Source organism: Natator depressus, chromosome 7 (genome assembly GCF_965152275.1).
Source record: "Natator depressus isolate rNatDep1 chromosome 7, rNatDep2.hap1, whole genome shotgun sequence".
NCBI classification, from domain to species: Eukaryota; Metazoa; Chordata; order Testudines; family Cheloniidae; genus Natator; species Natator depressus.
In genome coordinates, this window is record NC_134240.1 from 3,586,596 (window position 1) to 3,614,187 (window position 27,592).

At 41.8% G+C, this 27,592-nt stretch overlaps 1 protein-coding gene across 6 annotated transcripts in view; it reads right to left on the reverse strand.

Moving 5' to 3' along the window:
* FHIT (fragile histidine triad diadenosine triphosphatase) overlaps positions 1-27,592 on the reverse strand; it is a 1,060,586-nt gene that overhangs the window by 851,695 nt on the left and 181,299 nt on the right. Inside the window, exon 1 of one of the 6 annotated variants that reach the window (XM_074957362.1) lies at positions 25,844-25,930. The exons of the other annotated variants lie outside the window; for them this stretch is intronic. The gene's annotated coding sequence lies outside the window, so the exon portion shown is untranslated. Of the gene's footprint in view, positions 1-25,843; positions 25,931-27,592 lie in introns of those variants that run through there. 6 annotated transcript variants of the gene reach the window in all.

Genomic DNA, 27,592 nt, shown 5'->3' on the forward strand with positions numbered 1-27,592 from the left:
CTGTGTTATGAAAAATATGCTTAGCACACAAAGTTGGGGACCAATTCTGAAGCCATAGATTCTAGAAGAACTACTCATGTGAGTAAGGGCTGCAAGTCCAGGCCCCTATTTCATAGTACCTCATTCATAAAAATGATATCTCTCAGAACACTTTAGAAAGTCAAACACCAGAGTTAAATAGAAAAGAAATAGAAGAAAGAATTCAATCTTTATTATTATTTATATTCCAGCAGAACACAGGAGCTCCACTGTGCTAGGCATTGTGAAAAACACATAGAAAAATGCAGTCTCCACCTCCAAAGAGTTTACTGTGTAAGTTTCATCGACTTCACAGGAGCAGCAAGGATAACAGTCTGGTACCCACACAGGGTGCAAAGGGTGGATGGCTTTTTGAGACTTCTTTCATATCTGCTCAGAGCTGGGTACAATTGAGCCTTTTGTACATACAAGAAATATTTACTTACAAAACAAACAACCCTCCCCCCAATAATTAACGAAAGACAATCAATAGCCTTATAAGAAGGTTGGCTGCAAGCCTCTAATAGATGAAGATTCCCCTGGAGGAGAAATCCTCCAAGTCTCTTGTGGGCATTTCTAAAACCAATCTCCTGTATTGTCTCAGACGGTCTAAGGAAAGTAAAGTGCAATTCAAGGCTCCAACCTTCAATAAGCTATCAGTACAGCAGACATCCCAAACGCAAAACTACAATTTCACTACCTTTGTCAGCCTGAGCAATCAGAAATGTTGCTGGGGTGGCTTCCAGTTCTGAAATGAAATGTGGACGCAGCCATAGGTACCGACTCCGTGGGTGCTCCGGGGCTGAAACTCCCACAGGAAAAAATGGGTGCACAGCACCCACCGGCAGCCCCGCCAATCAGCTCCTCCGCTTCACCGGTGATCAGCTGTTCAGCAGCGTGCAGGAGGTGCTGCGGGGAGGAGGAGGAGTGGGAGCAGAAAGAGGTGGGGGAGAGCGCGGAATGGGCCAGGAAGAGGTGGAGTGGGGACGGGAACAGGCAGGGCGGGGTGGGAGCTTAGGGGAAGGGATGGAATGGGAGCGAGGCCTGGGGTGGAGCGGTGGTCGAGCACCCTCTGGGGACTCAGAGGGTCAATGCCTCTGGACGCAGCTAGCCCATAGATATATGATACATGGGAAGTGTATCCATGTTCACACGACACAACGTCTCTGAAAGTTCCTCAATACCCATCTGGAAACATTTCCTATCACATCCTCCACTTCTCAATCAAAGAATGTCAAGGTCCTTCTGGGTAAAAGAAAAACTTTGTTTACATTTCTAATTTAAAATTCAGTTTTGATCCCATTTCAGCTTACGCTTTACCAGAAAGGTGCAGCGGCTGCTCAATATACTCCTACGCAATATTATCTTTTTTTGAGAACACAGCACAGTTCTGAGCATAGTTCTCACCATTCTCCCTCTTGTGTCCGTCCCCTCCCCCGAACTAACATGTCATCACAAACTCACCCGGACCTGCTGTTTTATCCCGACTAAAATCAATCTGCATTATGTTTCATTATCTTGGTTTTGCTCATGTAAAATACTCATGTAGTTAAGGCTTTTGCTGATGGTGGTGATAATCATTTTTCACAGAATTTATCTCAAGGGACCTTGTAGAAGTGCAGGTTGCCAAGAGTAAACATATCATATTACACTAGCAGTCTCAATTTCAGCATTTAAAGGCACGCAAAAACTTTGCTGGTTGTGGCTATTTCAGTTTCCCAATAGATGCCAAATTAAACCCACAAACACAGATTACTGTTTGCAAGATGATGTAACAGCATGGGGCCCTCGTTACCCAGCTATCTGATAGATTTTGTATAGATATTTACAAGAGCACAAGGATTTGATCTGCACAGTTCAAAAGCAAAATGGCATCCTAAATAACACCTACAGATCATGCACAGTCTAGATTCAGAGTCAGAATTAATGGTCACTGAGTGAGTTGCCCCTTCTGAGACCCATTTCCAGTCCTTGAGTGTACCCCTTTCAAATAACAGGCCTGTGCCTTCACTCGTCTTTGGGGTGGGACCTGCAATCCAACCACTCTCCAACTGGATCTCCAGGTTATACCACCCTGATTATCAACCATAATACCTAGTAGGCCCAATGGGCTTTGCACCTGCAAGAATTTTCCTTCAGGAGAGTGTGGACAATAATGACATGCAGTGACGCAGAAGCTATTTCCTCAAAATAAAGTATGTTTTATTAGCCAAAAGTACACAGCACTCAAGAGAAAGGGGTTTAAAACTACAAGACCTATAGGGATCTGGTCTTAGCTATGCTTGGCATTCCCAAGCTTGGCTTAATGGTGAAATCCTAGCGGATCTTAAACATAAAAAAGAAGCTTACAAGAAGTGGAAGGTTGGACATATGACCAGGGAAGAGTATAAAAATATTGCTCAGGCATGTAGGAATGAAATCAGGAGGGCCAAATCGCACCTGGAGCTGCAGCTAGCAAGAGATGTCAAGAGTAACAAGAAGGGTTTCTTCAGGTATGTTGGCAACAAGAAGAAAGCCAAGGAAAGTGTGGGCCCCTTACTGAATGAGGGAGGCAACCTAGTGACAGAGGATGTGGAAAAAGCTAATGTGCTCAATGCTTTTTTTGCCTCTGTCTTCACTAACAAGGACAGCTCCCAGACTGCTGCGCTGGGCATCGCAACATGGGGAGTAGATGGCCAGCCCTCTGTGGAGAAAGAGGTGGTTAGGGACTATTTAGAAAAGCTGGACGTGCACAAGTCCATGGGGCCGGACGAGCTGCATCCGAGAGTGCTAAAGGAATTGGCGGATGTGATTGCAGAGCCACTGGCCATTATCTTTGAAAACTCGTGGCGAACGGGGGAAGTCCCGGATGACTGGAAAAAGGCTAATGTAGTGCCAATCTTTAAAAAAGGGAAGAAGGAGGATCCTGGGAACTACAGGCCGGTCAGCCTCACCTAAGTCCCCGGAAAAATCATGGAGCAGGTCCTCAAGGAATCAATCCTGAAGCACTTACACGAGAGTAAAGTGATCAGGAACAGTCAGCATGGATTCACCAAGGGAAGGTCATGCCTGACTAATCTAATCGCCTTCTATGATGAGATTACTGATTCTGTGGATGAAGGGAAAGCAGTGGATGTATTGTTTCTTGACTTTAGCAAAGCTTTTGACACGGTCTCCCACAGTATTCTTGTCAGCAAGTTAAAGAAGTATGGGCTGGATGAATGCACTATAAGGTGGGTAGAAAGTTGGCTAGATTGTCGGGCTCAACGGGTAGTGATCAATGGCTCCATGTCTAGTTGGCAGCCGGTGTCAAGTGGAGTGCCCCAGGGGTCGGTCCTGGGGCCGGTTTTGTTCAATATCTTCATAAATGATCTGGAGGATGGTGTGGATTGCACTCTTAGCAAATTTGCGGATGATACTAAACTGGGAGGAGTGGTAGATACGTTGGAGGGCAGAGATAGGATACAGAGGGACCTAGACAAATTGGAGGATTGGGCCAAAAGAAACCTGATGAGGTTCAATAAGGATAAATGCAGGGTCCTGCACTTAGGACGGAAGAACCCAATGCACAGCTACAGACTAGGGACCGAATGGCTAGGCAGCAGTTCTGCGGAAAAGGACCTAGGGGTTACAGTGGACGAGAAGCTGGATATGAGTCAGCAGTGTGCCCTTGTTGCCAAGAAGGCCAATGGCATTTTGGGATGTATAAGTAGGGGCATTGTGAGCAGATCGAGGGACGTGATCGTTCCCCTCTATTCGACATTGGTGAGGCCTCATCTGGAGTACTGTGTCCAGTTTTGGGCCCCACACTACAAGAAGGATGTGGATAAATTGGAGAGAGTCCAGCGAAGGGCAACAAAAATGATTAGGGGTCTGGAACACATGACTTATGAGGAGAGGCTGAGGGAACTGGGATTGTTTAGTCTGCAGAAGAGAAGAATGAGGGGGGATTTGATAGCTGCTTTCAACTACCTGAGAGGTGGTTCCAGAGAGGATGGTTCTAGACTATTCTCAGTGGTAGAAGATGACAGGACAAGGAGTAATGGTCTCAAGTTGCAGTGGGGGAGGTTTAGGTTGGATATTAGGAAAACCTTTTTCACTAGGAGGGTGGTGAAACACTGGAATGCGTTACCTAGTGAGGTGGTAGAATCTCCTTCCTTAGAAGTTTTTAAGGTTAGGCTTGACAAAGCCCTGGCTGGGATGATTTAATTGGGGATTGGTCCTGCTTTGAGCAGGGGGTTGGACTGGATGACCTCCTGAGGTCCCTTCCAACCCTGATATTCTATGATTCTATGATTCCCCTCAAGCCCCTAGGCAGACATGACTTAGCCTTGGTGCCCCGATTCTCTTGGTGACTAAGGTACAGCCCATTTGCTGCTGACCCTGACTCGCAGTCAACCTAGAGCAGTCAGCAACAGTTGACAACCTCCCCACCTTCCTTTCTGCAGGGCAGACCTTTTAACTCATTGGTGTCTTTTGATCTGCAGGTTCTCAGCCTTGGCAAAACAGCCGTGTAACTCGGGTTGGGACCATGGAGTCGCCCCTTCACAGCTATTACTCTGGCTGTTGTGTTGGAGCATTCCTTATCTAGGCCATTGTGTTGCCTGTCCTGCTTGGTTCCTCTAACAGTCCCATTTGATCTAAGTCCAGAGCAATTAGCCCATCATAAACACACATTTTATAAAAAATAATACAGGTATTTCCCAGCTCTCCACATGAGGTTCCGCTTTTCTCTTCTTCTGCCCATTATTCACCAATCCAGTGATATATACAGGAAGTTATCACCTTGAAAAGATGTCATTCCATACAGTGCAGTAGCACCTGGGGCAAATTCAACAGTGGGGTAACTCTACTGAGTTCAAAACTTCCTCAGCCAGGCAAACAGCTAAAGTGTAGGTGCTCGCAGATGGAGGTGTGAAACAGTGAGGAGGAATGGGAAGAACCCTCAGGGGTCCTACACATATACTGTAGTGCCAGGGGACCCATCCTATACAGAGAAAGGAACATTCCATGAGCAGAATGGTCCGAGACACCAGAAGTGAAGATTGCCTCCATGGATTTTCACAAGTAACTACTGGTATAAAGCTCCCAGTTTCTGAAAATATTATTTAGAGTAAAAAGCTATACATCAGTGGGATTATGCCAATGATTACGTTGGTCCTTTATGTTAGAAATCCACCCATCCTTAAATCCATCTTGAAGGTGAAAGCTATGTCGTTCAGAAGCAGAGAACTGTAAAGTTATTCATAAAAGACCATAGAGACCCACACAAAGGTGCAGTATTGATGCCTCTGACAATTTTACTCATGGAATTCTCCTTCCTCTGTAGAGAGTAAGAGTGTTTTTCTGCTCTCTGGGAGTGGCGCATACATCTACTGGACCCCTGAGGATCCCTCCTATTCACCATGATACTCCAGTGCTGTTCCTTAATCAGCCGAAATATCAAGATGGAGTCTATGTATCAATCTTAGGGTTTTATCCCATCACCATAGACTCTGAGAGCCTTCCACGTAAAATCAGTAGCAACAGCCAAGTCCCTAGCACAACATGAGGTACTGTCTTGTTTTTCTTTCCTTTTAAAGGCCTGAAACCCCTACTTCCACCGCACTCTCAGCACCTGCAATAGTAATTCTTCTCACTGATCGAGAGCTTTTCATCATCAACTGCATTAACTAATTAATTTGACATTAACTAATTAATCTGCTGACCAGAAAGGGAGAGACTGGCACTAGGAAATGATTAGTTTGGAGGTTAAATTAATTAAAAATACTACAGTGGTGACAAGGTTTAATCTCGTTCTTCTCATGAGACCATGGAATCGCTCACAGCTGCAGCAATTTGTGATAAATCTGTCGAGAGATTTCTTATCGGGGAGTGGAATTAATTTGTGTCACCCTTAAGAGGTGCTCATTCAACAGCACCTACATTAAACAATGTTTAAAATGTAAGAATTCAACTAGTTCATGGCACCTGTCCAACACCAAGACACAATGATTTGCACCAATAAAGTGTTTAGGCAACCGCAGCTGTGTTTAGATTTAGCAGGACATTCATTACATTCTACCTTTAACTGTGAATCTACTTCCTAGCATTGCTTTTAGTTCACTTTTCCTTCACAGAATTATATTTTTATCAGTAGAGCTTTTGATATAAGATCTCAAAAAAAAAAAAGAAAAAAGGAGTGGTTTTAAAATATGGCTAAGCAGAGAAGGTTTTCTGTGCTTCAGGAAAAGAAAAGAGAGAGGCTACTGCCATACCTGATCTTAGGTATATGTACAGAACTACTACGCACAAGAGTGGTAGTAATGAAAATACATACCCCGCTCCTCAAGAGTGATGTACGCCTGAAAGCTTTCTTTTAACACCAAAGTGCACAGAACAGCACACCCTGAAGCATACAAAGTATATTCAACTGAGAACTACTTTGGGGGCTGTTTAATTGAATATTTCCTGAATAACTGACAAATGAGAAAGTCAGCCAATGATTTTCCTTCTGATTAATGGAGGAGCTTTAAGATTAGTAAAGGGTTTTCCTTCACCAGTCGTTTAGTTACATTAATGAACATTTTATATATAACTAGGCTTGGTAGAATTTGATTTTTATTTATTTTATAATTTCAACAGACAATCTTCACGTTTAATTTTAAGTATTTTTACTGATTTTTGGTCTATTTAAATTTTCACAGTTGCAGATAACTATGATGAAGTCAGCCAATAGGGTGAATCAGACAGTCATTATTTAAGGACAGTAGGCATTGATTTCAAAAAGTTAAAGATTTATAGCCATGAAAACACAAAGTTCTCATGTCAAAATATACAAAGTAAATATCCTTAAATCAAACCCTAATAAGTTCTCGAGCAGCACTTTTCATATTTTGTCTATCTGTAAATTGCAATTATTATTGAGGGAAATAATATTTCATTGGTTTGTGAGTGTGCAGTGAAATCAGCGTTTATTGGTAAAAATCTAATCCTTCCAAGCCTATACAGAGCAGGCTCTCCCACACTGTGGCTCGGTATTTTGCTGGGGCCTGAAACTCTGAACTTATCTTTTTATTTACAATCTGGAAAAATAAAGAAATGACAAATCTCTGCTGCCTGGGATTGTCTGTGACACTCCCCCGAGTGCTCTTTCCAACTCCAGCTACAGCCGCTGCCACACACCCAGAAGGGCTTCAGGGATAGATAAGGGCTCACCCTGCAGCGATTCTTCTCAGCCACCATGGACACTGTGGTGCTGGCACTGAGGGCAGGGTGAATGACTCCCCACCTGCATTCTGAATGCTTCCCTTGGGTGGTATGCAGCCAGCCTAGAGCTAGTGGGGAGGAGCAGCAGGAAGAGCAATCCAGGGTCTTTTGCTGGCTAGAATGGGAAGGGCGGGGAATATAATGGAGGAGGGCAGGGGGCTCAACAAGGAGTACACTGGTAGGAAGGATGTCCCTAATGGAGGCTCATCTTTCCTATTTTGTCTCCCCAGTTCCTCTTTTTGGATTTGCAGTTCACTTTCCAGCTTCTGTTTGGGTCACTCTTCCCACAGCACTCTTCCCAAGCTCTGGGCACAGAAACCAGCTCCTCTGTCCCACTGGAAGGTGCTTAAAGAGTAATACATAAATGAGTCTAAATCCCATGGTCTGCTCTGGCAATCTCAGCCATCGTGTCTAGCAACGTGAAGGTGAGCTCAACTGCTCTGATCAACGGGAGTTATGATGTTAAAAAGCTGGAGACCTGCTGCCCTAAGATACATTGTGTGTAGATCATGAAATGTTCAGACTGTATCACAGTGTGATGGGGCGCCTGCCCCGCACTGTGCTCTAAGGGGTTAATAGAGGCCTGGGGAGGCTGCACAGGAGGCAGCCAATCAGAGAAAGGCTGAGGGGAACAGCCAATCATCGCCTGGCATGCCCCTATAAGAGCTGCAGGGCAGAGCAGCTTCAGTCACTCCCTGGAGCTTGAGGAGGGAGAAGGACTGGCTGCCTTACAGGCTGAAGGCAGCTAACACCCTGGATAGAGCAGTGCTGCATGCAGAGACCCGGGGGGCTAAAGGCAGCTTCTAGTGGGCTGCAGGCATCTGCAGGCTGAGGCCCAGAGGCAAGGACAAAGAGGGTGCTGGGGACGCAGGGAACTGGCTCAGGGAAATCTACTGAGGACTCAGAGGGACGCAGAAAGCAGCAGCCTTCTACAGGGTCCCTCTCCCACTTGCCACTGGGAAAGTGACTGGACAGGGATTGCAGAGATGTCCGCCAGAATGGGGGGAGCACACTGTGTGGCATGGCTGGAGGGCTGTGTCACTGAAGAGGACACCGTAGTCCTTGGAAGGATGTGGGTCCAGGAGCGAAGAGGTGACAGGTGGAGCACCACCAGCGCAGGTCACGCTGGCTACCAGAGCTAATTCCCATATCTGCCACAAGGAGGCATCAGAGTGATAAATGAACCCCAATACACATAGCAAAACTCTTGTAGAAGACAGGCAGATCAGTCTCTTAACCAAGACAACCTAATGACTGACTCACAGACTCTGCAGCTATAACCTGTGTGAAGGGCCCACACCAGACCTTCTGTATCACATAACCTCTGCAACAAGGTTGTGCGGGGTTGGGCCACAAGTGACAAAGCTCTGCTAAGGGGCTTCCATGGTGCCATAGAGTGTCTCCCCAAGTTAGCTCTAAATAAGCAGGAAGGTCTTTGGGCCTGGATAGAGGGAGGGGGCCACTAGATTCTCATGTGAATTCAGTGGCAGGGGAAATCAACATAATTGGGAAAGGGTGTTCAATCCTAGGGCCTGGGCCTGCCTGTGTATCATAAGATTGAATTTCGTTTCTTCCCCACTTGCTGCTCAGCTCCCCCACTCAAAGCTTGTTTTCTGGAGCTTTGTGCAAGGTGGGGTGAACTGCATGCTAAGGCAAGGTTCTCCATCATCCACGCACAAAAGGCAGCTTTGAATGAAGGATAAAAAATGTGAGCACCTTGTCAGTGTTTTTCTCTTAATACAAAGCTGATTTAAAATAATTGGTAAGGCTTTCAGGCATATTATGGTAGGTGCCAAATAAAGAGTGTGGAAGGAAAGCTGAACACGGTGAAGGTGCTGGACTCGGACTCAGTTTTGGTTCTGACACACTGTGTGACTTTGGGCAAGTCACTTAATCTCTTTCTGCCTTAGTTCCCCAAATGTAAAATGGACAGAATAACCCTTCATCTTACTATCAGGTATTCAGGGCAAGGGCTGTCTCTGACTGTGTGTGAGTACGGTACCTGGCATGATGGGGCCTGATATCAGCTGAGCCCTCAAGGGAGTACTGTCAGACCAATAATAACATCAACAACAAAAAGAATGTATTAAGATGAATCAATACATATAGGAGAGATGAAGCAAATGTAAAAAGTTACGATCCATTCACTGAAAAATTATGAACCACAGCATACAACTAGACCAAGGTCACAGCTAAATTAAATTATCGATTTACATCAAGATATTTTCCTCCATTTGCCAATATTTCTAGATTTTTTAAATAACTATGTATTATGGCTTACAATGAAGATGAGTTTTGTTATAAACTCTGCATGTCTGCTGACCTATACAATTCTTAAATTAAATACCTTGAAACGTACGTTTGCAGCAGGTGGAAGGCATTTAATCCTGTAATATTGTCTCCTGTTAAATAAATACCTAAAGTTTTAAGATATAATTTAGGCTCTTCTTCAGCTTCTACACCAAGAAATATACTACAGAGCCCCTTATCATTGGGGTCATGATGGATAACAGTTGTTGAGAAGGTTTGCTCAGAAAGCATTCAGCTGAGGAGTATGACAGTTATTCAGATATCTGAATAAATCAATGAGTTAATTCAGCTAGTACTAAATAAAGTGTGATATAATCAAAATTTTTGGAGTTAAACTAATTAATTTTCAATTATTAGGTCTAAATTCTTTAATTACAAGTAGTGTCACCTACTTTTCACAAGTCAATTAAAGTTGTCTTACCAACCATTTTTGCATTTCCATAAATTTGTGGGCTAATTTGCTGAAGTGTTGAGCACCCACAACTCCAACTGAAATCAATGAGTGTTGTGAGTGGTCAGCACCTCAGGAAATTAGACCCAGAACATGTTTTGTTCACACACACATTCACACTCACATGCACACACACAGAATGATGGTGCCTACTGAGGCCTGGTCTTCACTGAAAACTTAGCCTGACATAGTTACGGTGCTCAGTGGTGTGAAAAATCCACACCCCTGAGCGCCGAAATTATACTAACCAAATTCCCAGTGTAGACGCAGCTAGGGCAATGGACAGGTGCTTCTGTCAACCTGGCTACTGTTGCTTGGGGAGGTGGAGTTCCTGCAGTGAAGGAAATACCCCTTCTATCACTGTAGTCTACTTCTACACGATGGGTTATAGCAGAATAGCTACGTGTCATAGCTAGGCCCCTAGAGTGCCCGTAGCATGGACAAGACCTAGCACACCAAGTATATCTTTTCTGCTATTTATACACTGTAAAACTGCTCAGCATTTGACAATGAAATTTTGTGAATATTTCCAGTAACTTGTTTCACAGAAACAAAGGTTATCATATTATGAAATTAAAAAGACAAGGTGGGTAAGGTAATATCTTTTATTAGACCAACTTCTGTGGGTGAAAGAGACAAGCTTTTGAGTCACCCAGAGCTCTTCTTCTTCTTTAAGCTCCCATCCCAAGCTCATCTTTTGAAAGTGCTGTGGCAGGTTTCCTTTGAGGATGAGGACTGATAGGTCTGATATAGAGTGATCACTTTGTGAAAAGTGTTCACCCACAGGCGATAGGGTGCTTTTGTCTTTTATCATTTTCCTGTATGAGTTCATTCGAAAGCATAGCGATTGTCTGGTTTCACCCACATAGTTATTATTGGGGCACTGGACGAGGTATACCACATGTGATGATAGGCATGTGTGGGACCCGTGGATCTTGAAAGGTGTGTTGTGGAAAGTGTTGATCATTGTAGCGGTGCAGCTATAGCTGCAGGTTTTGCATCTGTTGTTCTGGAAGAGTTCAGTGCTGCTTTGAGTTGGGGTGTCCTGGTCTGTGGGAAGCTTGCTTCTGATGGTGAGCTTGGAGAGGTTGGCCGCTTGTTTCAAGGAGAGAAGTGGGGGTTCAGGAAAGATTTCTTTCAGGATGGGGTCCCTATCGAGTATGCGTTGTATTTGTTTGATGATACCCCACATGGGGTGGTAGGAGACAATTAGGGGCATGCGGTCAGAGGGGGTATTATTTCTGTAATGAAGCAGGTTTTCTCTGGGTATTTGGGTGGCCCATTCCATGAGGCAAGCTACTTCTATGGTGGAGTGTCCTTGTCTATGTAGGTGTGTTTAACTGTGTTTACTGTTAAGGTGTATATCCTGGACTTTCTCCTTGGAACATATTCTGTGGTGTCTGAGTGTCTGGCTGTGGAGAACACATTTCTTGGTGTGGTTGGGGTGATTATTAGATCTATGTAGGTAGATGTGATGTTCTGTGGGTTTTGGATGGGCTATTACCAGCAAGAGAGTGAGTTTGTCTGTGGGGGGCGGAGGGTGAGAAAACCTGGATTTGTGCTGGAAATGGCCCATCTTGATGATCACTTTAGATAAGCTATTACCAGCAGGAGAGTGGGGTGGGAGGAGGTATTGTTTCGTGGTGTCTGTGTATATAATAATGTCTTCTGCAATTTCCACAGTATGCATCCGATGAAGTGAGCTGTAGCTCACGAAAGCTCATGCTCAAATAAATTGGTTAGTCTCTAAGGTGCCACAAGTACTCCTTTACTTTTTGTGGGTTTCTTGTATATGGTTGTCTGTAGGGCACCATTGTTGAAGCTGACTGTGGGGTCCAAGAAGTTGATGCTAGTGTGGGAGTGTTCCATGGAGAGTTTAATGGAGGGGTCATGGTTGTTGACATTGTGGCAGAAATCTTTGAGGGAGTTTAAGCTGTCCGTCCAGAGGATGCAAACATCATTTATGTATCTCAGGGATACCATTGGTTTCGTGGGGTGTTTGTCCAGACATTCTTCTTCTTGGGCCACAACTTCAACAACCACAGCCCATTTCTAGACACTAAATGTCATGGACTGAACAGAAACCCTGGATTTATAGCTCATTACAACAATCTGTAACACACTAATCCCTTCTTTCTGTCCTATGACTGCAGAGGTGTTAACGAGCCACTCTACCTTGAACAGTCCCCAGTCTACCTCAAACAGTCTCACTAACAGAAGTTGGTGCAGTAAAAGATATGACCTCACCCAGCTTGTCTCTCTAATATCCTGGGACCGACACAGCTACAACTGCACTGCATACGTAATATGAAATTGACTTACATTCCCGATCCTGCAAAACTCTGAACACAATGAACTCCAATTGACATCGGTAAAGCAGAGGGAACTTAGTAGCTCATAGAGTGGGTCAGTGACAGAATGGTCTTCATAACAGAATCATACAATCATAGGGTTAGAAGGGACCGCAAGGGACATCTAGTCTAACCCCCTGCCAAGATGCAGGATTTGACAGATGGCTATCCAGCCTCCTTTTGAAAACCGCCAGCAAAGGAGCTTCCACAATCTCTCTCGGCAGTCTGTTGCATTGCCCTACTAGTCTTACAGTTAGGAAGTTTTTCCTGAGATTTAATCTAAATCTGCTGTGCTGTAGTTTGAACCCATTGCCTCTTGTCCTGCCCTCTGTGGCAAGAGAGAACAACTTTTCTCCATCTTTTTTATGGCAGCCTCTCAAGTATCTGAAGTACCTCTCAAGTATCAGGACCACTATCCTGGCCCCACCTTAATCTCCTCTTTTCCAAACCAGACATACCCAGTTCCTTCAGCCTTTGCTCAAATGGCTTGCATTGCATCCCTTTGATCATTTTTGTCACTCACCTCTGGATCCTTTCCAAGTTCTCTACATCCTTCCTATACAGTGGTGACCAAAACTGGACACCGTGCTCCAGCTGAGCCCAAACCAGCACTGAGTAGAGTGGTACTATCACATCCTGTGACATGCATGCTATGCCTCTGTTAATGCAACCTAAAACTGCATTTGCTTTTTTTTTTACAACAGCACCGCATTGCTGACTCATGCTGAGGCTGTGATCCACCACAACTCCCAAATCCTTCTCAGCAGTGCTGCTGCCAAGCCAGTTTCCCCCCATTCTGTATTTGTGCATTTGGTTTTTTTCCCCTAAGTGTAGCACCTCACCTTTGTCTTTGCTGAATGTCATTGTGTTGCCTATAGCCCAGTTCTCCAATTTATGAAGATCCCTCTGAATTTTAGCTCTATCCTCCAAAGTACTGGCAACTCCCCCTAGCTTTGTGTCATCCGCAAACTTGATCTGTCTGCTCTCTATACCTCCATCCAAGTCTTTAATAAACAATAAATAATAAGTCATTTCTTTCTTGTCACATTTGTACTTTTTGTCTACTGCACATGTAACTGCACAAACTTAGTGACAGATAATGAAGAGTTTCATTTTTAACCTTTGAAATGAGAACACTGGGCAAAGTTCACAACTCAGTAAACAATATTTCTTATGTGCCAGATGCAGATGTACATCAATGGCCATTAGAAGATTTGCTTTCAATGCATTCATTTTTCTACAGGGTAGGGAATAAGTGACAATTATTTTGGTTTTACACTTTCCTAAATGGGTTTTATCCTCCCACTGAAAAATAATCATATGAATCTACTTTGTGGATTCATATGATGCTCCTGAGATAAATTATGTAAATCACACTGGTCCTCTGGATACTATCCTTGTCTTTAGTTTTATATTACCCAGTATTATACCTCCACAAAAATAAATCAAAATTCCAGAAGAAATTTAAGAGAGAACAATTAATGGTATAGAATACAATCACCAAAACTATTGCTAAATTAATGTTTCTTCTTTTCCCAATAAATAAAGTATCTCCTCATGACAGCTTTAATTGTCCTTTCTCTTATTTTATGTTTCTGCTCTGTTAATCTGTTATGCATCTGTGTAACCAATTTATCAGAGAACAAACTAACAGGGTTATCTGAGAATATCTAGCAAAGTTTTGGTTTGGGTATTATTGGCATTTTTCATAGCTTAACTATTTCAGTATACATGTTTAGCAACATTAAGCATGTCACTGATGGACAAACAGGTTCTGGGGGAGATGTAGTGGTGTCAACCAACCCCATACTGAGCATGGGGGTGATCTCTCCTGTTTACAGGCAAGCCACTTGATCACAAACCCACACAGCTGCCAGAGCTGCAACCCAGAGGAAACAAGGCCTGCTATAAAGGGAAGAGTACAAAGAAAGGAAGAGGGGCAAAAAGGCCTGGGATAGCAAAGGGGCAATAGCCCTGCACCAGACTGCCTCCAAGAAAACAGTCAAAAGACTGACGGAGACTGCAAGCCCACAAAGTAAAGGGCTGACTGACTTAACTAGAGGTGGAGGTCCAGGAACTGACCTGACTGAAAACAAACTAACGAGGGTCCGTCAAGAGAAACTGAGACTCTCAAGAAACCATTCAGATGGTGAGAGGAGAAAACCTCTAAATTGCAGTTCTGAAAATGCTTAAAACCATATTAAAAGGATTTAGAATGGAGTTTTATGTTATTCTCCTTGTTCGCTACCTGATGGCAATCTTTTGAGGACAACTTCAAAATGATAGTCGATCCCCCACTATAATCTGCCAGTCTAGCTAGGTTCCTTTGCTCTCTGATACTCTCCTAGATGTAGCATTACAGGCTGCTGCAACAAGCTTCATTAATGTTTGTTTGGCAGTCAAACTCGGAGACTTCTGACAGAGTAATTTATCCACAGGACTGCATATGAGGCAAACGGAGGGGGAAGTGATATGAACCACTATCATGGTGGCTGTCCACCAGTGGAATCGGTGACAGGGGCCATGATTATACAAGCCAGCATGATTAGATTCCCACTGCAACTCACACCTGCACAGGAAAATGGCAACAGCAAGCTATGAGGCAAGCTTTATAGAAAAAAAATGATAACTTATTTACAATATGGGCTTTGATGAATATGTCCAAATATTTTTTCTTCAAAGCAAAATATTATGATCCAAAATGAGATATACTTCTTTTCCGAACCCTATCCCTAGCTCGATGATTCTACCTTTAAATAAAAGCAGAGCAATTAAGGGCCACAGAGAATGTTATCTCTACTATCTACTATTGCCAATCTTCCTGAATTTAAATACGTAAGTAATAAAAAACAATATGCCATAAAGGATTGAATATATTTGACCTCATATTTCAATGTTAAAGAGGAAATCATGAGAAAAACTATCCTGACGTGTTCTGTAGGAGATGCTCCTAAATTAAGTTTTCTTGTACAAATTAGAAACTCTGACATTTAACAGGGTAATAAACTGAGGAAATTTCATGGCTCCTTACAAGAGACCAGGCAGCTCTCACCTACTGACAGCTCACATTGGATGAAAGTCATCATTAAACACTCATGATGCAGCATATTAACAGACATGTCAGAGTGACACCTATTTCTAGCACTAAGTTTTAAACTCAAAAATGAAGGCAGAAATACTTAGTGAACCATATTTTAGCACTGTTTTTGATATAGATGTTCCAAAACACACATTTTAACAGCATTGTCAGCTCTCACAATTATATTGCAAGACTCTTGATATTTGGTGCTTTTCTTAAAGCCCCCACTCCCAAAGGCAAATGATTACTTGAGAATCTCAGCTTTCATTCTTTAAAGGAAATATGTTTGGTTTTAGCCTTCCTCATTGGGGAGCCTGAAAATGTGAACTGAGTGTACTGTAAATGCTCAGAAACCAGAAGGTAAATAAAAAGAACTCTGAATTTATTATTTATTTAAATCTCACGATCTGTTGTAGTCCGACTCATGGTATTTGAGCATTTGGGGCAGGTGATATGGTTATATATAATCTGTGAAATGAAACTTGTGAAAACTACTGCTTACAGACATGGCAATGTTTTACAATTGTCCCGGGATACATACCAAACAAAGCTTGGACATGAAGAATTATTTCCAACTTGGAAAAACTCAGAGAAGGTAAGAGCGCTTACGTTTCCAAATCTTGTCAATATCTGCTCTTTGAAATGGTCTAAAACTGGGACATTCCACAATAATTTTTTTCTAATATTAATACTCAGGTCTTGAAAAATGCACTTGAGCACAAGCACTGGGACCAAACAGAAGAGAGCCCACAGCAGCTGCAGCAGTAAAAGGAAGCTGACGAAGTTATGTTCAGTTTCACAGGCTACTCACTAAGTCCTGAGCAATGAAACTGACAAAGGACTTATAAATTTCTTGCTTCTGCTGTTTCAAATAGTCTTGCTTTGAAGGCAGGGGATGTCTGTGGATTTCTCTAGCCCAGAGGTTCTCAAACTTCACTGCACCACAACCCCTTTCTGACAACAAAAATTACTACGTGACCCCAGGAGCGGGGACTGAAGCCTGAGCCCACCCAAGTCCCGCTGCCCTGGGTTGGGGGGCCAAGGCCTAGGCCCAAGGGCTACAGCCCTGGGCTCCAGGCAGCGGGGCTCAGGCTTTGGCCCCCAGCAAGTCTAACTCCAGCCCTGGTGACCCTATTAAAGCAGGCCATGACTCACTTTGGGGTCCTGACCCATAGTTTGAGAAATGCTGCTCTAGCCTCACTTCCCCCTATTCTAACCTTACTCTCCCACTCCATTCAAAAAGCAGGAACTCTTAATTGAATCTGTAGCTTGTGCTGCTGCAATAGAATTAATCTAAGAAGATCTCAGGGTCCCTTTCACCCAGGGTGGATTGATTGAAATCAAATTGGGCAGGAAATCATTATTTAAATAACTAATTTTAATCTTGTTTTGCCTTTATACTTTTTTAAATTGATCTATTAAACAAAGGAACTATTATCTATAGTTAGTGAATTGAACTTACTCCTCCAGTCACCATGTTCTTCAGGATTTTAGAGCTAACAGATCTGATCCTTTCACACCAACTTTTTATTCAGAGGCTAGAGGAGGAAAAACAAGCTATCCTGCTTTTTTCAACTCCCAAACATTTTCTTAACTTTGAATGAGTTAGTCATTGAACTGAACTAGTTGAATAAACTAAAATAAAGAAAACTGAAACAATAAAAGTTATGAGGTTCGGTAGGAATACAAACTGATTTCATGACACTCAGATCAATTTTATTAAATTTTTAAAAAATAATTTCTTCCTTTCTCCTCCCCTTTCCTTAAGTAGTTCAGGTATTCATCTAATACAGGCAGTGAATCACTCATTTCCCTTAATGTTTTTATTCAGGGCAGCCACATTTCTATAGTTAATATCTGTGTTTGCCATCAGTCATGAAAACCATTTCTACGCTGGAGTCACAGTAATTCTAAACAAGTATCCATCTTGGTTTAATGTCATCAAATCCCAATATTTTCTTAATACTACTGTAACAGAATATGGGATTGCATACATTTCCCAACATGAGTATATATCTTTTTTAAATAAATAACCCACCTTCTCTTGTATGGAAAACTAACCCTTTCTGAGTGATAAACTGGGATTCCCCAAATTTAAGAGAGCTGCCTGAGACAAAGCTCTTAGTAACATACAGCTGCTTCTGTATGCTGATTGGCTACTTAGATCATAGTCATTTATAGATCTCTAATATGTAGAAGGAGATCCAGGTTCATCTTAACATGGGAATGCAGAAAGGGCTAGGAAAATGCAGGTGGGTAATCAATCCCCTACTAAAAGTTTTATTGTTTTTTTTAAATACTTCTTTTTTAACAATTCCAGAAAGTTTTTAATTAATTATAACTAAGTAAAAGAGAGGCCTTGTCTACACTACAGCCTGCCTGAAATGCAATACAACTGTGCCAGGGAAACTGATTTCAACACGGTTGTTTCCTGCCAAAGCTGGCACAGTTCTGTTGTCTGGCGTAGATGGGACGTCACCCACGTTCCCAACCCACAGTGAAGCTGCGGGCGGTTTGAACTGTGTCAAAGGACAGCAGCATTGGAAGCAGGGTCCCCAGACAAGGCTGTAGTTGTAATATAGATAGTCCTTAATCTCTCGAGTGCTGACTGACACAAAATGACAGTTTGGCAGGGATGTATTTGTTTCATAATTAATGTTCTGCTTTTGCCAAAATTGGACATTTTGGTAGTAATTTTTACCAACAGTCACACTAGCTGGTCCTCAAGGAACACGATGGCTTTGTAACCCCATTCCTGTTAATTACACTGATAGGTACAAGATGTGAATTGCAAAGCAGAATTGTGCTGCCTAGGAATATCCTAACAGAAATACCAACAGTGGGCTTGGAGGGATTGGAAGGGTGCCAGCTGCATGGCTATTCATCCCTTGCTGGCTAATTCATGGAAAGGCATTTGCAGTGGCTTCATAAAGAACAACTTGGCACCTTTCCAATCACACTTGCTTCCAAAAAAAAAAAAGGAATAAGGGAATAAAAATTGGTAGAAGAATAAAATGTTCTCTACATGATCAGAGCAGACCTTCATTAGACCTTAGGATTCCCTGGCAAAAAGGCTCAAAGCCACTGCATGCTAAGTATGTAAATCTGTCTCTGTACCTTGTCCAGAACATCTATTGATTTAACATTACCACTGCCACACTAGTCGTGGAGACAAGTAGCCAATCTATAATTACTAACACTACATTTGACAATAGACTCAAAAGGACACACGATGTCTTTTTTTTTAATGTTTCAATACAGATTTAGTGCACTATGCCCTGTGTATATAACTGATTCACCCTTTGTGTGCTTTAGTCCCCTATTTATCTATTTTAGTATGAACAAAATTCTATGTACTATTTATTCCTGACATTTACTTTGGAAGCTATATTATATAAAATGAATTTAAGACTATATATAGGTTTAATTCTGGTAAAAAATGAAATGAAATAATAAATTAACAAGAAATATATCTGCATCTAATTTTGAAGTAATGTCTATAGCAGTTATTACCATGGCAGTTAGATACTTTAGCACCTTAATTATAGAAAATTAAGATGCAAAACATGAACAAAAATGGTTAATCAAATGCATCTTGCCTTAAAGATTGCTATATGCAGGCTGTGACGGACTGCCAAAGGGAGTGAATCCTATAGATGGTGGCTCTTAACTGAAGTTCAAATTGCAAGCACTTCCCCTCAAGCAATAGGGGAAAGACTGCATCTTAAACACTAAAACCCAGACTATTTAGGACACAACAGAACCCCCAATACCTTGAAATTGCACCCAGAAGTGAACAGGAAGTTAGTGCAGAGATTTTAGCACAATATTATATATTCCCATTGGCCCAAACTACTCTGAAGTCATGCTCTGGCTTTCTGCATTAGCTTGAGCTTCTGAACCACAGAGTATCCCTAAACAGAGCTCACTGCAGTAGTCAGGCTTTGGGGTAAATAACTCATGGACGAATGGTTGTAAAGAATGTATCAGAGAGGTATAGCTACAGCCTCCTGGACAGCTGCAGATGGTGAAAAGCACTATAGGCCACTATGTTCAGACCTGAATGTAGGCTGATAAGCACCACATTTCCATGCAAAGGATTGCACTTAAATCCTTCCCCCCTTAGACATTCCTGTTCTCCGTGCATACATTTCCCTTTTTTTTTTACTACATGTTGGAGACTCAGAAAGCAGATACGAAATAGGCTTGAGACTTATTACTTCTGCTCAGTGCTGAACACTCCACCTATGTGAACCCCTGCATCACCTCCATGCACTAAAGCAAAACAAACTTGAGTTTCCAGTGATTTGCAGGATCAAGACCTTAATATGAGGTAAAGTTGGTAAGAGTGAAGTCTATTATACTGTGGAACAGTCTCCTGGGGGAAGTGCTGGAAGACCCGCTCGGAGAATCATTCAAAACTATAATATATAGAGCCTTGGATACTTGAAAAATTAGCAATCAATATTTCCTACTAGAGTCATCTCTTCTATCCCCAGGGGCTCAGTATATGATTGTTCTCCTTCAATCAAATGTAGTATTAAACAAATTCTGATAAATCCTTGACTGGCATATGCTATCCTGCCAACGTCAAGGGAGGGTGACTACGGTTACATACTTTTTCCCCCCGCTCTAACTTGTGAATCATCTTAAGTCTCAAGTGCTTTGTCTGTGAACTTTATTCTCAAGCCTTTCATGAGTATATCTTAGGATTTCAGACTGGAAACACTCTCTCATTTATTCTTCATGTCTTTTATCTCATACACTCAAATATTTTGCCAGTCTGTTCATTAGCATCTGTTTTTATTGTATACATAGTGCCATCCCTTTTTCTCTTTCTCGCACACATCAATGTTCACATTCTAATTTTAGGAATAACTCCAAGTCCTCACTTCCTGTTATTTAGTATCACTTCTGTCTCACTTTCTTATTTGACATACATCTTATATCAAAAGCACAGAACAGTAATGCTTCTTTTATTAATAATTCCGTTTCAGAAATTTAGACCATTAATACAAACATTACTTAGTAGCTGCACTCTTGTCTTTCTTCTCATTATTTCAAATTGGACGCAGGCAAGAATTTTTGAAAAATTCCCCCCACTCCCACCCTATCCTTTTCTTACATAATGTAACAGTCATTTTGACATTCTTAAGTTAATCAGTAATAAACATGCAAAAATCTCTGCAGCACAATTGCTGTGTCTTCATCAACTGCTGATCAAAAAGCAGGGGTACCTTTTCAAGCACTGCCCAGCATGGATAACGTGAATAACAACAGCATTAAAAAATCATTGGATTTAAGCTCTTACCTCTTGCACACTGCATTGAAAATTTACCCTGAAGTGTAACAATCTGAATGTCAAGTGATATGCAAAAAGAAAAGGAGTACTTGTGGCACCTTAGAGACTAACCAATTTATTTGAGCATAAGCTTTCGTGAGCTACAGCTCACTTCATCAGATGCATACTGTGGAAAGTGTAGTGGAAAGTGTACTCCTTTTCTTTTTGCGAATACAGACTAACACGGCTGTTACTTTGAAAAGTGATATACAATTGTTCTAGTACTCTATCCCCTACTCTGCAGTACACAATAATGGGTCATGGGACAGAACCTCAGGGCCACAATTGACAAAAAAGTTCCAAGAGAAATTAATTGATTCAGAAATGTGTGATTACAGCTTTGTTCCTCCTGAAAATGAGGCAAATTAAGGTTTTGATTTAGCTTTAAATTGAATAAAAATATAAAAGGGGAAACTTTCTTGAAAAAGAAAATCTGTATCCTGTTCAGTACTCAGTAACAACATCCAATTTGTGATTTTTACACCCACAGATACTAAACTGAGAAAAATCTAACAAGTAAATACATGTCTTCTAAGAGTTGTGTTCTAATTTTAAAAACTAATATTTGGCTGCTTCTCCTGGTATGTATGCCTGCTCAACAGAAGGTGTTTAATTGAAAGCTGAACTATAATGGAGATAAAAGTAGCATTGGTTACATGTAAATCTTGCTTCTTGGTAATTAAAAGAAGCATACAAACAGTGTGATTATATACAATTTGACTCTTTATCTGACCAATCATGCCTTAACGTTTTGATTAAGACTATATCTATGGTATAACAAGAAGTTATTACCAAGTAAAGTCTGACTGTCGTAACCTTAAAGACAAACTCAAATAGCTGTTATTTTTATGTATCTACGCCCTTAGGAAAAAATAAAAATACCTAATCATGGCTACTCTCCAGCTTTCTTCTTCCTAAGTATTTCCATATTCCTGTCTGCAGTGCTGTTTTGTGTCTTGAATAAGTATCTATCACCTTTAGAAATTCTAACTTGACAAGAAAATCACCCTTGGGCTTACATATGATTATTCATTATTTTTATTTGTAATACTATAGAACCTAGGAGCCCTAGTCATGAACCAGGACCCCATTGTGCTGGGTGCTATACCAACACAGAACAAAAGATGGTCCCTGCCCTAAAGAGTTACCGTCTCTTAAGTAAAAGACAAGAGACAACAGATGGATACAGACAGGAAGATGGGAATATTAGGAACAAATGAGACAGTATTTGGTCATCCTGTGTGGCAGTGGTCTCAGCACACAAGTGGTCTAAGCACAAAAGATTTTTGTAGGGATCATGGTAAGGGAGAGTTTGAAGGAGGGATTGGAATAAGCTTTGCATAGGTTTATGGGGAGCTTCGTCCAAGTGTGAGAGGCAATATGGGAGAAAGCACAACTGTGCTTGGTTTGAAAATTTAATAAGTGAGCAGCATAGGCTGGCGTCACACGGCAATGGGCATCTATCATTTAGCATTAACTATTGAGATGTTGGTAGGGTGGGGAAGGGTCGGGAAGGGCCTTGAAAATGCAGACATGTAGCTTACGTTTGATGTAATAGAGAAGCAGGAGCCAGTGGAGGGAAGCAAAGAGAGGGGTGACATGGTCAAAATGATGAGCTAAGAAACGTGAAATGATGTGAGGTGTCTGTAAGGAAAAGTAAGCATAGGTCTCTGCACAGAGGTCAATTTCACCCTCAGGGTGAATCCTGACCTCACTGAAGTCAGTCAATTGGAGTTTTGCCATTGGCTTCAGTAAAATCAGAATTTCACCCTTAATGATCTGGGTGGAAGATTTTGTGCAAGGGAAACTCCACTATAGAAACAGACTCATGCTATACTTGCTGTATAAGAAACTACTGCCATCCAAACCACAAAACAACACTGGCCATGGAGTGAATGCGTTGTTATTCATCTCCTGGGGAAGACTTCAAAAGGTCAAAGGCTCTTAACAACCCTCTGTGGTCTGGCTTTTAGAAAGGACAGTAAATGACCTTGGAAGCTTCCACAAATGGCAATATTCAAATATTGAATAATTTTTGATGTCTTGGTGATACCAACAAATGCAAATACACCTTGAAATAAACATTGTACAGTAAAAGCTTAGTCAAATTAAATGCCACAGAGACTGATTATAAAACAGATGTGGGCTTTCAATAAAGTTCTGCAGAGCAGAAATGAGAAAAACTATCGGTTTAAATCATTGTACTGTGAATTGTCAGGAGAATTAAAGATTTTCCATTAAGTTCTGTTCTTTAAAACCTCTTCTTTATGACTGTTTAGCATGGTGACATTTCCTGCAGCCACTGCTTTTTACTATAGTTTGACTTTTAACATGGAACTGCCAACATAAGAAGTAGATAGGCAAGTCAGAAGATTCCCAAGAAATTATTAAATAGTCTGATCTGGGAGCATGACTCTTTTCCACGCTGACAAATTGCTGCTTAACGTGGGGAATATACGTGAGGTGAAAATATTTCTCGGCAGGAAGTATGCGATTAGGGGAATATGCAGTGTGGCATGACGTTGATGTTTCCTTCCATGGTAAAATCTAGTGAATGAGGATGACAGATATAGGATGAAGAGCAGTTAACTCTTCAGATTCTGATCAGCCAATGCTTTAATTCACACACAGTCTGTTTTCCTTTCAACAAAACAGCAGAGAAATTCGATACAACTACAGCACAATCATTCCCAACGTACTTTCCCAGTGTTGCTTTCTTACTTATAACAGGAGAGGAGTAGACTTTGGCTGTTCCAGGGTCAGACTGTGCTTGGTTCCTGAATGGCGGATGGGGAGCACAAGAAGCTTTCCCAGCCTTGGTCCCTGAAAATGGTCTAAGCACAATGAGCGAGGGGATGTCCAATGAGTGTAAGCACTGCATAACCCCGTGGCCCAACCCTGCCTCCACCCTTCAGCAGAGCACAACATATTCTCCACCATCTTGAAAGGAGAGCACAATGGCTGCTCTCCTTTTGCATGGTGGGGGCTCTAGGAGGCATTTTGTCTTCAAACCATGCCCAAAACAGATCTGTCCCCTTTCTCCGTTTGGGATCAAAAGGGAGTTCCATATGTAGAGTACAGGGTTCAATTAAGAGGAGAACACAAAGCAAAAACTCTGCTGAAATCAGAGGCTGCATGGTTTCCCATATATCTACTCTCCTGTTTTAGTGGGGGGAAGGGGAGGAAAGGAAGAGTTTCTCAGGAACCTGGGGCTTTGGTAAAGACTTTGAACATCATCCTCTCTCCAGTCCCTCAGAAGAGATTGGGTTCTTCTCTGCCTTCCCCCTCCTTCCTATACTCTTTAGTTGGCCCATTCATCCAACCCAAATCCCTCTGTAAAGCTATCAAGGGGAAGAGCTGGTCTGTCTTTTCCCTTTTCCTCTGTGTCCCAGGCAATGCTAATGTGCCTACTTCTGTCCCCACCATTTAAGTCTAGGAGCGAAAGGTGCCAACTCTTGTAATATTATATGTTTTTATTAATCTTCTCATGATCCCAAGCCTCCATCTCTCAAACATTTACTGTTATTCAAAATGGCCACCATCTCCCCTCCTCCATCTCCTTTTAGAGAGACAGTGAATGAGCAGCAGAATGTGGGTAGGGGAATGAGTTGGTCATCGGGGGAATGTTATGGGGATGAGGCAGGGAAATATGGGAAGCAAAGAGGGGGCTAAGGGTAATATGAGGGGCAGGAAGGACGATGAGCATGGATGCAGGGGAATATCAGGTTGGGAAGGGACAAGAGAAACAAGGTCAGGAAAGTAGACTGGAGAGCAGGGAGGAAGAACATGAATGGGTAAGAGAGAGACAGGGACATGCCTATGAACAATCACATTGGTGCAGCCAGAATCCCAATTCTAGATCTGAGCCACTGTTGGTCCAGACAATGTTTATTTTGTGGGTTTGTTGATCGTGTGGAAGGTATTTTTTTAAATGCACAAGGTGGCATCCTTTCCAGAGATGTGGCCCAAGATTCACCTTTAAAAAAAAATTAAAAATATAACAACCAGAGACCTAGAATGCATAGCACAAAATAATTACACTGTTAGATGAGGTTCAAACTGCAGTGCACTGGTAACCCTTTATTAGGATGTAATAAGAGACAATCACATTTTCTCTTCATTACAATTGTGACAGAGGTGTACCAGGCCCTTTGTGGCTCCCTGCTGGATGCCCTGCAGCCCTACTACACCCTGTTCCAGGAAGGAGCAGTGAAGGTGGGTTCTCCAGGCTTGCCTAGAGAGAACTCATGGAAGCAGCCAACCAGAGCCCAGCAGGCTCAGATAAAAGGCGCTTTAGGGCCTTAGCAGGTCAGTCCCTGGCTGGGAACTCTTTGCTACGCTGGAAGGAGTCCATTTCTGACCATGTGACTTGGTCAGAGGCCTGAACCACTGAAGACCCACTTAGTGAAGTCACCAACCGACAGGGGGTGCCAAGAGTGAGAAAAAGATTGTACTACCACATCCAGCTGCTAGGAGGCACTTGAGAGGTGAGTGCTGCCCTATCACAACAATATTGTTAAATGCAAAGACGGAAAGAACAAAAATAGCATCAGAATATTCGTGACCTTCGTTTAAGTCATCAGTCCTTGGATGTTAAAAGATAATCTGGTTTTCACACAAGAAAGGAGAAATAAGCATTATTTATCCTGGACAACTCCCGGCACAATTTTATAGCTCTTTGGGGATTCTAAAGCTTTTAAATAAGCTATTATTACTTGGAATTTTTCCAGTAAGCACCAAGTATTAAATATAGCACCTGTACTCTAAGTTGAATCACCTGTTTATTACCCAAGGGAGCTAAAATCATTTAATAAAATATTATTGAAAGTTGACTAAAAGATACCTCTTACTTTTACAATGTATTAATTTACCACCAAAGGTTAGGGGGGGAACTAGAAAAAAAGATTAAAGTAGCTTTATGAATTATTACAATGAAGTTTTCATGTGGTTTTTTAACACCTAATTTTTGCATTGAGAGAATCAGTTCGGAGTGGCAAACCTATGTAATACTTTGTAATTGTCAACAAGCAAGGGGATGCTTACACTGGCGTATAACAGATTCTTACCTGCTAACTGAAACAACCTGATCTCCCAGGAGCCACAGACTCTAAACCAGATTGGTAACTATGCAAATCATCCCTGCTCTGCAGATGCCAGTATCTCTCTACCTGTAAAAAAGTATACAACTAAACGTAGTCAATTTCATTGATTAAAAATTAACTGTTTCTCCATCTACGTGGTTAGTTTTTTCACTTCTGGTGTTTAACAACCTGTTGTCTATAGTAATGTAGCACTCTTTTAAATTTGTTAGTCTCTAAAGTGCCACAAGTACTCCTTTTCTTTTTGCAGATACAGACTAACACGGCTGCTACTCTGAAACCACTCTTTTTTTGTAATTCAAAGAGCAAAGGGTCATTGGGAAAACTGATAATCTGTTCCACATGTAATTTGTATTGATATTTAAGTTAGTTCTGGGGGATGGTAGATTACAGGTTTATAAACACTGACATTGTACATGTTCATTGCCCAATCCTACAAGCTTTACTCATGCAGTTAACACTTACTTATGCATCCAGTCCCACCGAAGTCAGTTGGACTACTTGTGTGAATCAGGTTTACTTGCCTAAGTAACGGTTGCAAAATCAGGTCCTATATTGTATAGAGAAATGGCTTACTTTGCTTTGTATTTTTAAAGATCCAATTTCAGAGGGTTTTTTCCTTCGCCCTCTTGAAAAATAGCATTCCAAATTCATAAGTGGGAGGAAATGACTACTGGGAATAAAATTAGAATTCCTTGTAGATGCTTCTTCCTCTGATAATGGTGTATTCAGCATGTGTGTATTCTAAAATTTCCACATCTCTGGTTCGGGCATTTAATTGGGGGTGGGAGTAAAATGTGCAGGACTAGAATTTTAAGTGTTGGTTTAATAACCTTTATCCAGCTCATTTTTGAATGATTTTCTTCCTCTCTAGAGAGGCTTCTAATGTCAAACACTGGTATTAAGGTGAGTCGTGGTTACTGAAGAGGCACAAAGCACATGACAAAATTATTAATTTCAAGGGGAAAAAAGTTGAGGTATTCCTTCCATTTCATAACTGCTCCTCTAAAAGGTGTATGTAATGTTCAATTCAAACTCCTTTTCAACAGCCAATCATAGTCTCAGTGGTGTCAAAAGCTGGAGACTTCAGTACATGTACTTTTGTAAACAGCTCTAAATTAGACTGTAAGGGATGTCTACACTGCAGCAGGGCGCTGTGATTCCAAGCACAGGGAAAGAAGCTCATGCTAGTTCAGCTCAAGACAGCATGCTAAAAATAGCAGTGTGACCATTGCAGCACTGACAGTGGCTCAGGCTAGCTGTCCAAGTGCAAGCCCGGCCAGCCCCTCCATGTCTGAGTCTAGCCACAGCTAGCCAGAGTCTCCTCCAATGCTGCAACATCTACACTGTTGTTTGTAGTCCGCTACCTCGAGCTGAGCTAGTGTGAGTCTGTCTACCCAATCTTGGAATCGCAGCTCCCACTGCAGGCATATCCTTAGACTCTATAGAGGCACAAATACTTTAAATACAGTAAAAAATTAGACAGCCATTCTACAACTGAGGAACGAAGAGGTTGATGGATTATACAAATCAAATATGATCACTTTAAATTGTCACATCTATCTGCTGCTCGATTTTTGGTTTTCTGTTTTATAGTACTCCTTACTTTCATACTACTCTGAATGTGTCAGACAGGAGAAGACCAAGAATAAAAGGTAACTATCAGTGACAATTTCTGGTTTTAATATTCAGTCAAATCTCATTCCAGAACTGTTT